Genomic DNA, 15,938 nt, shown 5'->3' on the forward strand with positions numbered 1-15,938 from the left:
GCTTGTACATGGGACCTTGAAATGTAAACCCGAGTTATTACAATTCTTCACTTTAAAAGCCATAACACAATTTTGATAATATGATAAGATAATATTATAATATGAATGATAATAATCTCAGGACTGTCTTCAACATATTACAGTCACATGACATAACCTGCTGTACTATACCTCAGTGACTGAAGAGAATTAAATTCCTCTTTGCTTTGCTTACAGACTATAGCAACCTGTTCCATAACATTTAAACAACTATTTCTCAAAACTGATTACAGCTCTTCCACCCAAACAAAAATGTAGAGGTGTGACATCAGAGAGACGTAGAGAATGTCAGAACAACTGGTAACTTTTCACCGAGATTCTAAGAAAAGCAGTTTAGCTTAATGAGATTATATAAATAAATCATACACTGACATTATGGGTAGGTATATTAACACAGGGAAAAATCATCAGTAGCAGTTTGAGGCACTGCAGTGCTCTGGTTTGAATACTTGTATGATCTAGAATACATTCCCTGGCCACTTTAATAGGAACAGCTGAAAATTTGTGCATCGACTTGTGCAGATAGAAGAGCTCCAGTTACAATGTTATCATCAAACATCAGAATGAAGGATATGGTCTTATTGTGACATGTCTCTATGACGACTGACTATAACATTAGAAAGTCTGTATAAACTGTCACATGCTGCTTATTTTGCTCTCTGTAGTGCATTGCATCTCTCTTTCTGTTGTTCAAATTTAAGTCAGTCGTCTAAGTCGTCATAATGACAAAGATTTATTAAAGGCTTGATATTGCATAATTGAAACAGATTTAGATGGTATTGGATGGAGGATTAAAATAGAAATTAATGCAGAAAGGTCTTGTTTGCAGTCAAATTGGTTAAAAAGAGTACAAGAGAAATAAAGTTCAGATCATTTAGAATCAAATATGTTTGGCCATATGGTTCAAAACTGGATTGTTAATTCTTTAACAAAAATATTTATTTCATTTTATTTCCAATTAGATTTCATCCAGCAGAATGACACAGATTAAGATGGAGTGCAGAGCAGAACTAATTGGAACAAATAGCCCTGTCTGCACAGAGAGTGAGAGCAAAACCTGACACCTTTATCACCCACTTTGCTCCTATTTTCAAGTTGTTGGTTCATCCTGTAAAATCCATTTCATTCAGAACTCTACATCCGCTACAACCTTCATTCTGCTCTATGTGTTGAGAATCTGGCCTGGACCTGAACAACAATGGAGGGTGATATTATGGAGCTTTTATTTAGGGATTCATTTTACTCTCTTCTACCTCCTGCTAGAAACATGGTTATAACTTTTGAGTGAATTGTTGAATATTAAAAAATACTTCTAATTTTGAGAAATGCCTCCTCTCACAAAGAAGTACCACAAAGAAACTATACCATCACAGCATTCATCCTGGAATGCTCATTATTTATGTTACCTCAAAAGTTTCATGTCAAAGTTCTTGTATCCTTTTATGCTGAGGGACAATTCTACCAGAAACAAAACAAACAGCTTTTCAGGGCTTCCTTTCACAGTCAACCTGTGAAGAGAGATGTTCACAATGATCAGTGCACATAAGAGATGTGTGCACAAGAGGGAAGGGTTTCACAGGTTGTCTGAAGGAAGCTGATGAGAGGAAGCTGTAATCAAATTAATCATGGCACACAAACTCTTTTGCAAACAAAAACTTAAAGGACGCTTTTTAATGTGTAACTACTAAACAACTGAGGTTGACCAAGCTGAACTATAGAATCTGACAAAAAAGAAAAACATTAGATATATATAAGGCTATCACTATCACTTTATTTAACAAGGCTTTTTTTTATTTTTATTTAAGATGCTGCCAAACATGATCTCAATGATCAAATATTTAAAAGGGAAAATAGAGGTAAAAACTCTTTTTTGTTCTGTCTGGAGACCAGACTCTACTTTTTTTTCACAGTTCCAAAACATTTGGGTTTCTGGTTCACTGCCTCTTAAAGAAAGAATAGAAGACAGACACTGCATACAAAACAGTATGTAGAAGAGAGAGTAGATGGTGTTGATGGTGTCAAAATAATAAGTGACCCCAAGGAACAGCTTATTGTACAGCTTAAGAAAGAAACTACTAGTGGTCTCTGGTCACTAGATTTAGTAAAGAGGCTGTCCGATGTTTGGCCCTAATACTGATGTTATAAAGCATTAGAGTTAAACATTTTCTCATTAAAAATCATAAAAATTAAACAAAAAGACATTTGCACATAGAGACTTATGTATTTTGTTCACCGTGGAGGAAAGCTGAGGAAAACTGGGTTGTAGCTGTCTCTCTACAATACTACTATAGAAAAGAGGTGCTATTTGTGTAGTAACACCCTTTAGTTCAGGAGTTATTGACTCTGGAATCTCCAATCTGTGAATATGTGGCCAACTTTAAAGTTCCCCTATTTACATATCTAACAGACAAACTGATCAAAAACGGATCAAGATCACTAATATTTATCTCTTTTTGTGTCCACTACACTACTGTCTGCCTATTGTCTGATGCTAGGTAGGTGAGTTAATATGGGTTTGTAATAGCAGATTTGGTTGTAAATAATTTTATTGTTATAAACTATTGCTGCTGAATTGACAATTGTAAGACACATTATGCCTGAAGTATTGGAAAAGTCATGTATATTGTTGTATATATATCATAACATCAGTGGTGTGTGAGCTGAATTTGGTGACAGTACAGTGTATTACAGTGAAGTTATTGAATATAATTGAATATAATTTCCATAATAATTTTCATATTAAAAATATCATAAAAATGATACAAAAAGACATTTCCCCCAAATAAGTATAACTATCAGGACATCAGTGATGTGTGAGCTGGTGACAGTACAGTGTATTACAGTGAAGTTATTGGCTGTTTTTTTATTCGCTTATCGGGTTTTGCACTTTGCTGATGGTCCCTTGGAATCTGTCTCTCAGTTCACTGTGGAGGAAAGCTGATATTGAGGAAAATTGGGTTGTAGCTGCCTCTCTATATTACTACGGTAGAAAAGTGTTATTTGTGTAGTAACTGCATTTAGCTCAGGAGTTATTGACTCGGGAAACACAAATTTGTGAATAAGTGGCCACCTTTCTAAAGTCTGCTTCAGCATGTCACTGCACGAAATATTGTTTGAACATTCAGTATTCACACACTGTATATACACCGGTCAGTCGGCGCTGTTTCTGTTTACTGTTTATTGTGTTTTGTATTTTTTGTACTTTTTGTATTGTCTTGTAACTTTTTGTCTACACTGTTTTTTGTCCTGCACTGTCTTTTGTCCTGCACTGTCCTGTCTGTCTTGTCTTGCACTGTGTACACCAGGTTGCACAGTTGCACTTTATGTGGCTAAGACTACTTACATGTCCTTGCCTGTCAATTATAGCCCTGTCTTTGTTTTATGTAGCTCCCTGATCCTGGAGAAACGTTGTCTCATTTCACTGTGTACTGTAACAGCTATATATGGTGTAATGACAATAAAAGCTTCTTGACTTGATTTGACTTGAAGCACGACACCAGCTTCTGTGGATGAAGTAAACTTTCCTCCCTGTAAATGCAAATAAAAATTAACCAATTACAATGAAGTTTTGCGATTTAAAAATGCAATGCAGTTAAAGGGGAAGAAACGATGAGGGTAAATTATGTATGTTTTAAGCAGCAAAACAAGTGGGTATACCGAGGGTATACAATAACATTAAGCCATAGAAGTACGCAAACACCCCTAGGGAAAAAGTAAGAGTAGTGTATATACGTGCGTATGGCCCCGACTACACCACTATTATACATATGATGAAACACCTGCCATCATCCTCTGGTGATCTGGCCAGGAACTGTCCCAGTAGCACTTAACACAGTACTAAGGGGTAAATTGTTTATTTTTAGAAGGGGTTAAAGAAACATGTGGATCTAGTAGATTTTGATAAAGAAATTAGGGAAATTATTTCTCTCAAAGGGGAATAAAAGATGGTTAAATAAAAAAAAGATGTTAAATAAAACAAGTGCTGATCAGAAACAGAACAGATTATCAGGTTTTAAATTAGTTTTTTAAACAAATGCTGTATATTGATGTTTACTTCCGTGGTTTAACCCCTAATTAATTTTGGTAAAATATTAAATATAAAATTAGATTATTATATTATAAACTATTGATCTAGCAGCACTACAGGTGTTTTCCTAACACTGATTGAAATACTATCAGTTTCCAGTTTGATTCCATTTACATTCTATTTTCTTAGTAGAAAATAGAGGTTCATGTGTGTTCATTATAACAGGGTGCTAGCCTTTTCTCACTAATTATATTTCTTCTAACATCTAGGCTGTAGTGAAAGGTTGTCTCTAAGTACTCAGTCACCTGATCTAGTTCTGTTGGCCAGATGGTGAGAGTCATGGATGATAATTCTGGGAGACTATCAGTAAATCTCTCTGCAGTAGCAGAAGTAAATGTATGTTTAACACAATAGGCAGACGAGATAATGGTCAGAGATAGCTTCACACTAAGACCTGACAGTGGATAATGTGTTGTTGGTAAGATTTGCTGTGCTTTATGTAATTATAACTGTTTTATAGAACTGAGTGTTATAAGATTTTGCTGCCTTTTTGAAGATCGATTTCATCTATCTTAATGTCTTCGCTAACTTGCTAATGCTGGCCAACAAGTGGCTGTTGGTCCATATTCAGCTTTTCTCTTGTCATTTATTCATTTCAAACATAAATTTAATTGATAAAAACTAAGACACTTTAATTCTAATAATACTCTTACTGTAAACCTGTGGGGAGACAATAACAGTAGATTATTATGTCATCACATCACAAACCCAGATCTTGATTAAACAAGTAAAAAATGCACAGAAACTGAGAGTAAAGATAAATAAGTCAATGTTACTCAATCACAGTGGCCTACTTACATCCATTAAGACTGCAGAAGCAAGACTTCAAGACATTTTACAATTGACAGGATATAAATAACGCTTGATAACTGAAAGTCTCCATTGTGTGCTAGAGTGCTATGCATTGTTTGTTTCTGCTAATACAATTTTAAACCATATTATTACTTGTTGCGATTCAATAATGTATGGTTCAGGCTAAATAGGGGAAGCAGACAGAAAAATAGTACGAAAGAAATCATAGTATCCCAAAAGAGGATTAAACAAAGTAGGCAAGCTGAAAATCACCTGCCATGGATTTTAGGGGAGAAACATTCAATACGTTAATTCTGTGTCTAACGTTGAAGTACAGCATGAAGATTTCTGTCAACATTTGTAACAGTTAATTATTTATTTACTGTTTGGTCACTTTGCTGTTGCCTTTCTAATACCTAAGGAAACGAATTATTGAAAGGTTCTTAGTTATTAATACTTTTATAATGAAGCTGCTTTGACACTGAAATGACAAATAAAGTTTTGCACTAACAAAAAAAAATTAAATCCATTTTCCTATTGAAACTTACACACCTTTCAGGTTTCTTCACTGCTTCTCCTATGTTGTAAATGAAAACTACTCTCCAACATGATTAGTGATTCTCTCACACACACCTATTCTGTATTCATTTTGTTGTGACTGTTTGTGTATATTTTCATGTGGAATGTGGTGCATGGTTGGAATCAGAGAAGATATTTGGGTGAGAATGTAATATAATATTTATAATTAGTAATGTGCTAGTGGACTGCAGGACCACATGCTAAACCATGACATAAAAGGTGATGCTAGAGTGCCGGCACCTGGAAACACTTCTGTGAGGTTAGAGGTCATATCTATTTAACCTGAGTGACAGAATCCATTCATAAACATACTGACATCAATCCAACAGAAAAGGGAGAAGGTAAGACATTTTAAAGCCTCACAGTGATTGTTTTATGTTTATACAAAGGGATTAATTATATACTCAGTACAGAATATTATAAAAAAATTAAACTTTATGACTGCATTTTTTCTTTAGTAGATTTAAAGAATAGAAACTAGAAACTAGAAAATGAGTCACATGGCCTTGTGAAGTTTCCACCCCCACCCAAAAAAATAGTTCCAGAAATTTCTTTTGTCTCGTATTTAGTCATGTATTTTTCTACATTTCATTCAACATAGCACACATCAATTAAAGACTAAAATGACTCAAATATCCTGATAGTGCCCTTGAAAATATGGCAGTGGCTTCAAGAAAATATAGTTCACTTTCACAATAATAGGAAGCATTAAAATACTTTAATATCATGCTGTCAATCTTTTGCAACAATAAGAACTGATAAGAAGCTAAGAGGTTCCAAAAGCCAGAGCATGGAGTGCAACCCAAAAAGTGGTGGAAGTATAGGAGAATAAGTGTCATAAATGTGTGAGACATGTCTATGGCCCAGTCAGGAAGGGAAGAAAAGGTTTTAGAGTGAGAGCAGTCATGGAGTGCATGTGGGTTTGCATTCAGGAGCTGGGCGGGAGAGCACTTAATATCCAACAACAAAACTGGCCTTGTAATGTAGAAAAATAAATAGTTTTCCCAGAAGCTCCAGCTAGCTGTGCTCTATCACTCAGTAGTATCTGTTAAGCATGATAAGAAGCATCCTTGTGTCAAGAAGGCACACATCCTTAAAGCCAGCACACAAAAGTGATAAACTAAAACCTTATGAATAATAATAATAATAATAATAATAATAATAATAATAATAATAATAATAATAGTAATAATAATAATAATAGTAATAATAAATAAATTATCTTGAATTTTTGAATTATATTAATCTTTATTTTTTTATATTAACCTTTTGTTTTATGTTTGTTCTGTAAAGCTAGTTTGAGACAATGTCAATTGTTAAAAGCGCTATACAAATACGTTTGAAATGAATTGAATTGAACATGAATAAGATGTGAAACTAGTTTGAAAGACCCTTATTTAGATAAACAGTCTAACAGAGGAGGGCAGTGGGGTTGCCATTACTTGAGTCTCTACTTACTGAGGAATGCCAGACATTCAAGTCCTGTGTGTAGAGTTTAACCTGAGTGCGGGCACAAGCATAACATTCAGAAAATCAGAAGTAGCAAATTCTTTACACCTCTTAATTCCCCACCACCATTTCCCCATGAGTCAAAACAAGAAGAGACTTCCTGTTGTTTCCACAGCCCTTTACCATCATCTCCTACACCCCCACCCCTCTCACACAACCCTAAACACACACACGCACACACACACACACACACACACACACACACACACACACACACACACACACACACACACACACACTTCTCATTGGATTTTTTGGTATAATATCAAATACAGAGATGTAAAACTAATTCTGTTTTAGTTATTTAACATATTACCAGTGCAAACATTCACACTGACACACTGTACATTAAATTTTTTGAAAAACCTAACTGTATAACTATATGTATTCAGACACTGCATTAAAATATATTAAGACTACATAAAAGTAAATAAAAACGTAGATTAAATGCTGAAAAAAAATGTTCTGGTACAAATTGCACCTTGTGTGATTATAAAAATGTTGCTGTTTCAAGCAACAAGTAGCATCATAGTGGAGGTGAAGGAGCTTCCTTATCTTATCAGGGGCTTAAACTAATAAAGAATATAGAGCCATTAAAAAAAAAGACCATAAACATCCCTGTCATTTCACCTGACTTGATGAACACTCGATCTTTCAAAAGGTTAACTAAACAATACATCACAATGCACTCTGCGACTAATGCAAGGAAGGTATTAGAGAAGACAGCAGTCACTATAAACGAACTGCAGGATGACAACACAGCACAGTAAGTACTACAATCATGTCCAGTTCTACACCTCACTATAAACTGTTCTTGTGATCATTCTTTCTGCAACCAAGTAGTACCGAGTGTAGGAATGGAGTCACTGAGACATTAATCTCAAAGACTTTAATCTCATCTGTAGGAGATTTTAAAATTGTCAGTCCCTCAGATGGAACCAAAGGGAATTCAGTGATTTGATAAGAATAACGGACCAAAATTTTGCAAACAAACAAACAAACAAACTAAATTGCTTCTAGACTAAACTGCCAACTAACTGCCCCCTTTTTTAAACATATCTTATTGATGCTATTTTTTCATACTTATAAAAGAAAAAAGAAATTAAAGATGTGTATATTTGAATGCACTGGACGTATATTAGATAATAAAAACAAAATGGTTCAAATACATATTACCCCTCACTGTAAATAGTAAAGAGAATATAAAAAGTCACATTCATTATTGTACCATACATTATGTTTATGAATAGGCTACAAAGCCAGTGAATAAGCATCTTGAAAAGCAATAATTGGTGATTACATTAAACAACTGCTAAGTTTAATAAAATGAGAAATGTCTCTAAGGTGTTAGTCTGGTGTTCAGAAGGTTGTATGATTGAAATCTCATGTCTGCCAATCTGCCAGTGTTGGGCCCCTGAGCAAGGCCCTTGATCGTCAATTGTTCAGTTGTATAATATTACTCAGTTGTAAAAAGATTAAATGTAAGTTGGGCTGGATAAAGAAGTCTGCCAAATGGAGTAAATGAACATGGAGATTACATTCATACTGAATTTTCTGGCTCTTAATATGTTTGTACCTACTGTTACTCTGCTGAGACACTCATAAGGCTCATGCTTTCAAGAAATCTGGGCTTTCCCAAAGATTTGGGTGAAGGGAAAGAAGGGGTGAAGGGAAAAAGAAACAGATGGTGGTGTCATGATTGGGTTCATCTCTTAATGCTAATCATGTTTGTTTAAACTTGGGTCTCATGTTCTCTGGCACCGTAAAAACAAAATAATTAGTATTTTCTGACAAAGTACTTCATACAGTCTCAATTGTTAAGTGGTGAAAAATTCCAGGTTGAGAGCAACCTGGGTCAGGAGCATTGCTCGGCCACTGTGACATGAGACTGAATAACAGGAACTGCAGAACAGCCCCTGCAGACAAGGAGATAAGACCTTTGTGTCTAATACAAACCCAACTTGCCCTTACTGTAAAAGCCTTCCAATGATAATATAGCAAACCTATAATTGGAATGGTAATAAGTTAATTTTAGACACAGAGAATAAGATACATTAATAAAAGCTGATTTAATATGCAATGCAGTCATTTTTTAGATGTTTTACCCAGTCATGACCTTTGCGTTTCAGATTTTCCTCTCCAACAAACACTTTAAATTACAATTGCCTCAGTCTCCACTTCCCACTCGTATTACATGGCAGTTCCTTTCTGCCACCTATTTAGTAATCTAGAGAATTCTAGAACACTCTGAAAATTACAGACCTGTCTATTTGGGAAATCCTCAGCATATTGACCTCAAGCACTATAATTAGTGCTAGCATTGAAATTATTAAGGCTAATCAAATTCTTTAAGAACTTCTTGGCATCAACAAAACATGTGCCTGGCTTTTTGGGTAAGTTTTGACAAGTATATTTGCTCTGCAGTAATAAGGGAGTTAGAATATAAATTAATTCAAATGATATCTAACACCAGATATATTTTTTCTGTGTAACCCTGAAGACATTTCTATTGTACATTCTGTATTTTGTGCATTTAAGTCCTATTCATTAACTGTGCTTTTAACTTTCAAAAAAACATGCTTATGTCTGATAATTGAAAGTCCAAGCTTGAAAATTTTTATCGGTTGTCAGTAAATGCTAAAATTTTGAATGCTGTGAAGAACAACAATAGTGTCACAGCTGACAATTCATTACATGTTGCTTAATTGGGAATGTAGTGCAAGAGGCAGCATTGCCTAATCCTACAGCAGATTCCTGTGCTAAAGTAAAGCGTGTGGAGACAATACAGACTGTAAAACTCCTATGGTATGCTGAATATGCACTCACTTTATTTTTCCAACTAGCCATTTTCAGCATGCCTGCACACTCAGCACAAAAAAAAAACCCCTAAATGAGACATCATCCCAATATTGAATGGCTGTCTCTCACTCTGGTTCCTCAACACTTTCCAGTCTTTTCTTCCACAGTGTATGGATGTTAAGCCTGAATTCTCTCTGCTTTGAAAGGACAAGAAAATAACAAATAAGTAAACCTCTCTTCCTTTGGTAATACCCATACAGCTGATGCATGCTCGTAGAGCTCTACAAAGGCCACGGATGGAGGTGCTGCAGCTGGAGGTGCGACGGGTTGCAGCAGCAGTTCCTGCCAGTTCACACTGTCTCCTCTTACCCACAACTGACTCTTCAACATGCAACCAAATCATAGGCCCTGCTTTTGGAAGGGACTGTACCCACAGCGTAAGGAGACATTCATAGCACATCTACACTACGTTCTATATTAATGTTCATTATACATTTTTGATGGTATTTTTTGCCTTATACACATCAATATGTCAATTCAATTCAATTCAATTCAATTTATTTCTATAGCACTTTTAACAATTTCCCATTGTCTCAAATCAGGTTTACAGAAGTATGGAAACAGAAGAGAGAGAAAAATAAATAAATACATAATAATAAGAAGATGAAAAAATAAGGATAAATATAAATGAATATATACTATTGATGTTTAATATTAATTTTAAAAGTTTAACTTAAAATTTACGATACTATATATCTACACCTATCGTAAATGAGCAATCAGAAGGTGACGGCAACAAGGAAAAACTCCATGAGATGATAAGAAACCTTGAGAGGAACCAGACACAGAAGTGAACCTCATCCCCATCTGGGTGACACTCTACAGTAAATAATGTAAATGTGAATAATGTCCTTTCTACAACAATTTATAACAGTGCAGCCGAGAGCTCCTGAGGAACTAATGGGTCATCATAAACTCTGAGTTCAGCACAGACCTGATTGCTGATAAAGAGCAGAACATACAGCTGACTGACACAACATTGGTTCAAAAGAAGGCATGACAGTCTCTGGCTGCTTGATACACAACAATCCCATGATTCACTGGCTGACCATTCAGATCAATCCCTTGCAGGGTGACCACCAGGCGACGAGAGTCCAGCCAGCGGTAGAACTTCAGGATTGACAATCAGGCAAGGAACTCTGAACATTGGGAGCTCGGGAGTGGCATATACAGCTCAAGAGAGAGAGAGAAAATTGTTGGTATGACTGTAATTAGGTTATGGACAATGTAATTTATGTGCAAAGTGCAGACAGGGACTTCGGCAAGACTAGCTATGACATCATAACTAAAAGGCTAGAGCCAGAAGGTGACACAGACATGAGGGTTTCCTGGGATGTAAAGTGTCCCACCACTCCACAGTCTGCAAACCTGAGCGACTTGTGAGGGTGCTAAGCCGACAGCATCCAGACATCCCAGTTCACCAAACACTCTATGCCCATGAACCCTCCAGATCTGCTCCTTTACCTAAGAAAAGCTATTCATAAAAAGCTGGACTAAATGGCTGTGTTTTCAGCCTGGATTTAAACACTGAGACTGTGTCTGAGTCCCGAACACTAATTGGAAGTCTGTTACATAACTGTGGGGCTCTGTGAGAAAAAGCTCTGCCCCTTGCTGGAGACTTTGCACTTGAGGTACCAACAAATATCAGAATCAGAATCGGCTTTATTGCCAGGCATGTTTTCACATGCGAGGAATTTGTTTTAGTGCCAGATGCTCCATAGTGTAACGGAATGACATATACGGTATAGACGAAATTGTATGTACACATTTACAGGTGTGAAATGTGCAGTTTAAATATATGAAAATACATATGAAATATACATATACAAATATAGACAATTTGTATGTACAAATTTGCATGTGTGAGAAATGTGCAATTGAACTATACAATATATACAATATGTATGTACACATGTGCAATTGTGAAATGTGCAAAGTGTTAAAGTAAACAATAAACATTTAAACAATATGTATGTATGTATGTATGTATGTATGTACAGATGTGCAAGTATGAAATGTGCAATTGAGGTATACACAGTTTTACAAATATTATGTGTTGTGTGTTCCATGGTGTTAGTTGTTCATCAGATGGATTGCTTGAGGGAAGAAACTGTTCCTATGTCTGGTCGTTCTGGAGCTCAGGGCTCTGTAGCGTCGACCAGATGGCAACAGTTCAAAGAGGGAGTGTGCTGGATGTGAGGGGTCCTGAGTGAGTGTGCTGGATGTGAGGGGTCCAGAGTGAGTGTGCTGGATGTGAGGGGTCCTGAGTGAGTGTGCTGGATGTGAGGGGTCCTGAGTGAGTGTGCTGGATGTGAGGGGTCCTGAGTGAGTGTGCTGGATGTGAGGGGTCCAGAGTGAGTGTGCTGGATGTGAGGGGTCCAGAGTGATTGTCTTTGCTCTTTTGCTCACTCTGGAGGAGTACAGATATTGAAGAGTGGGGATAGTTCCAATGATTCGCTCAGCAGTCCGGACTACCCTCTGTAGTCTTCTGAGATCGAATTTGGTGGCTGAGCTGAACCAAACAGTTACCGAGGTGCAGAGGATGGATTCGATGGTTACAGTGTAAAACTGTTTCAGCAAATCCTGTGGCAGGTTGAACTTCTTCAGCTGACGAAGGAAGTACAACCTCTGCTGGGCCTTTTTCACAATGGAGTCAATGTGAATGTCCCACTTCAGGTCCTGGGAGATTGTGGTTCCCAGGAATCTGAATGACTCCACTGCTGTGACAATGCTGTCCATGATGGTGAGTGGGGGGAGAGCAGGGGGGTTTCTCCTGAAGTCCACTATCATCTCCACTGTCTTGAGTGTGTTCAGCTCCAGGTTGTTAAGGCTTCACCAGACAGACAGCCGCTCAACCTCCAGTCTGTAAGCAGACTCGTCACCGTCCTGGATGAGGCCGGTCAGTGTGGTGTCGTCTGCAAACTTCAGGACCTTGACAGAGGGGTCATTAGAGGTGCAGTCATTCGTGTACAGGGAGAAGAGTAGTGGGGAGAGAACACAGCCCTGGGGGGCGCCAGTGCTGACGGTGCGGGTGCTTGATCTGAGTTTTCCCAGTCGCACTAGCTGCTGCCTGTCTGTCAGAAAGCTGGTGATCCACTGACAGACAGAGGAGGGCATGTAGAGCTGGGTTAATTTGGGCTGTAGGAGTGATGGGATGATGGTGTTAAAGGCAGAGCTGAAGTGAACAAACAGGATCCTCACATAAGTCCCTGGTCTGTCCAGATGCTGCAGAACATAATGCAGTCCCATATTGACTGCATCATTCACAGACCTGTTTGCTCTGTAGGCAAACTGCAGGGGGTCCAGTAGGGGTCCAGTGATGTCCTTCAGATCGGCCAAAACCAGTCTTTCAAATGATTTCATGACCACAGATGTTAGAGCCACAAATCTGTAGTCATTAAGTCCGGTGATTTTGGGTTTCTTTGGGACGGGGATGATGGTGGAGCTTTTGAAGCATGAGGGTACTTCACACAGCTCCAGTGACGTATTGAATATCGTGAAGATGGGGGCCAGCTGATCAACACAGGCTTTCGGACAGGCTGGTGAAATGCTGTCTGGGCCTGAAGCCTTTCTTCTCCTTGGTCTTCCTGAAGACCTGACACACATCATCTTCACTGAACTGAATTGAAAGTGTGACTTCACTCTAAAAAATTATTCATGCAGTTAGTTTGTAAAACTTAAAATAAACAATATTTTCAGCATAAAATAATTAAGTTTGAAATATATACTTGTATTGGTGAGTTGATAACTCATTTTAATAAGTCTTTCAAGATTAAAATAAAGAATACTGTCTTAACTTAATTATATATCGATTTTGAACACACACTTTTACCTTCTCGTAACAACAGAAAAATATTAAGTTAGTGAAACTTGTATATCTAGTGAGCATCCTTTACATGCTGAGTAAAGGCGGAATTTGCCCGGACGTGTTTTTCTGCCAGAGAAGGACTACTAGGAGCCGGAGACACAGGAGAATCGAGGCTATATAGGTAAGTTAATATTTTTGCTTTGTTTTAATCTCGCGCAGCTACCAACTGTATGCACAAAAAATCGTTGACTTAAGTAAAGTTGTCCGCAGATTCGAGTTTCCCGAGTCAATAACTCCTGAGCTAAACGCTACACCTCTTTTCTCTCGTAGTAATGTAGTGAGGCGGCTACAACCGCGTTTTCCTCAAAATCAGCTTTCCTCCACGGTGGACAAAATACATATAAACCTAAATATGAAACAAAATGAATGCGGCCAACTTTACTTAAGTAAATCGTTGTTGTCACACACTAAACTGAAAAGACAGTTTGAGCTAAGCTAACTCATCGATTCTAAAGTTAATAGACGTTTAGCTAGCTAGTGTGTTCAAAATAGGCTTTATGTTTTGTTTTACAGTGGCAGCTAAATGATGTTAATTGATATCGAATATGTTTAGTGTCGTCCGAATTTAAAGTTTACACTGGGTTGATTAAGACACACACACACACACACATATATGCATACATGTATATTACATACATACATACGTACACACACACACACACACACACACACACATATACAGTATGTATACATACATGTACATACATACATACATACATACATACATACATAAACCTGTAACAAGTTAAATAGTTAACTAATAAGCAAGTTAATTTAAGCACAATACCTAACATGACAATGTGTGTGCACGCCATCTTTATCTGCTGTGACGTTTTTACAGTTGATCCATCTTGTAAACCTTGAGCTTTTTGTAAATTTGCCATTACAACATTCGAGTTTTTATTTTTCTTTCATATACAATCTGCAGCATTATGTTTGATGGTTAGGCAGCTGACATTTCTTTAAGTTTGCAATTTTTCATGGGTAGTAAGTTTTAACTCCTAAGATTTAACTCATGTGTCTAATGTCCTGTTCCTTTCCTTGACTTAAAACACTGTCATTGATTTTGATCTACTTAGGATGATGAGGTGCCACAAATTTTGACCCAGCCAACGGCAGTATTATTATTGAGGGAACGGAAGTCCTGCAAGACCTGGATGTATCCAGAGCCTGTGCCCTGCTAGGGCTGGTATATGCTCTCAACCTCAGCTACCCAAAGGAACTAAAAAATACTTTTGAGGTGTTTCAGAAAATAATTCTTGAGCTGGATGGTCTGAAAGCTAGGCCGAAGGTAATGTCTTTAAACAATAAACTGTTGTATTCCTGAAATGTGACATGTAAAAGTTTTGTTGTGCATACGCATACAGAAGCTGTAATGTTGACAAGTTTTTACATGAAGGTTACAGTGTTGTATTTGTTTGAGACTTTATGGCGGCTGTAGTTTATGTGATGAAGGTAAAATTTAATACTTTGCAAAAAATTAAAAAAAAAGGAAGAAAACTTTTAGTTTCAGCTAGGTGGACCCAATAAGCTGACAATTGTGTCTGTTGTAGGAATTCATTTTCCACGTTCCCTGTGATTTATTGTTATTATTTTATTTTATTCTGATATGTACCTACCAGAAAAATACTTGATTCTTTACTTGACTTTACTTGAAAAAAATACTTTAGTCCTGGATAATTATCTTTTTGTCAAAGCATTGTTTTGTCAAAGCACTCTTCTTGTACATAAGTTGACATTGGTTTTATAATAAACCAGTTTCATCATAAAACTGGAATTGCTGTGTTATTTCTCCTGACTGAAGTGAAATAAGTTACTTGTACTCAAAAAAATTAAGGTAACAATTTGCATGGACATATCTAAGTAGAATGGAATCAAAATAAAGAAGTTAGAATAGCTTAAATTATGTAATTTGACCATTTAATATCACCAAAACTTTGAAATTAAAATTAAGTTGTTTCAACTTAATTAAGCTCATAGAGGTTAAGTCAAATCATGTTGGTTGTACTAAACAAATTGGGTTAGTCTAACTATAAAAGGTACATGATATCTACTTAATAATGACTGAGTTGAAGCTACTTAAAAAGATGCATGTAAATTGTTACCTTAATTTTTTTAAGTTGAGCCAGCGTTTTATTTTTTAGAGTGTGATTCGAGTGGGTTACAGAAGGTGAGAATTGGGCTTTTTCAAACCTACAGTAGAAC

At 36.7% G+C, this 15,938-nt stretch overlaps 2 long non-coding RNA genes across 2 annotated transcripts; both read left to right on the plus strand.

Annotated features, from left to right (window-relative positions):
* Positions 1-9,239: 9,239 nt before the first annotated feature.
* On the plus strand, positions 9,240-10,643 carry LOC125140120. The gene is made up of 3 exons (XR_007139362.1): positions 9,240-9,399; positions 10,066-10,242; positions 10,408-10,643. It is a non-coding gene; the product is annotated as an uncharacterized LOC125140120 (long non-coding RNA).
* Positions 10,644-13,361: 2,718 nt separating this feature from the next.
* Positions 13,362-15,062, plus strand: LOC113641614. Its single transcript, XR_003440348.2, has 2 exons — positions 13,362-13,854; positions 14,813-15,062. It is a non-coding gene; the product is annotated as an uncharacterized LOC113641614 (long non-coding RNA).
* Positions 15,063-15,938: the final 876 nt, after the last annotated feature.

The sequence above is a fragment of the Tachysurus fulvidraco genome, chromosome 24 (assembly GCF_022655615.1).
Source record: "Tachysurus fulvidraco isolate hzauxx_2018 chromosome 24, HZAU_PFXX_2.0, whole genome shotgun sequence".
Taxonomy (NCBI): domain Eukaryota; kingdom Metazoa; phylum Chordata; class Actinopteri; order Siluriformes; family Bagridae; genus Tachysurus; species Tachysurus fulvidraco.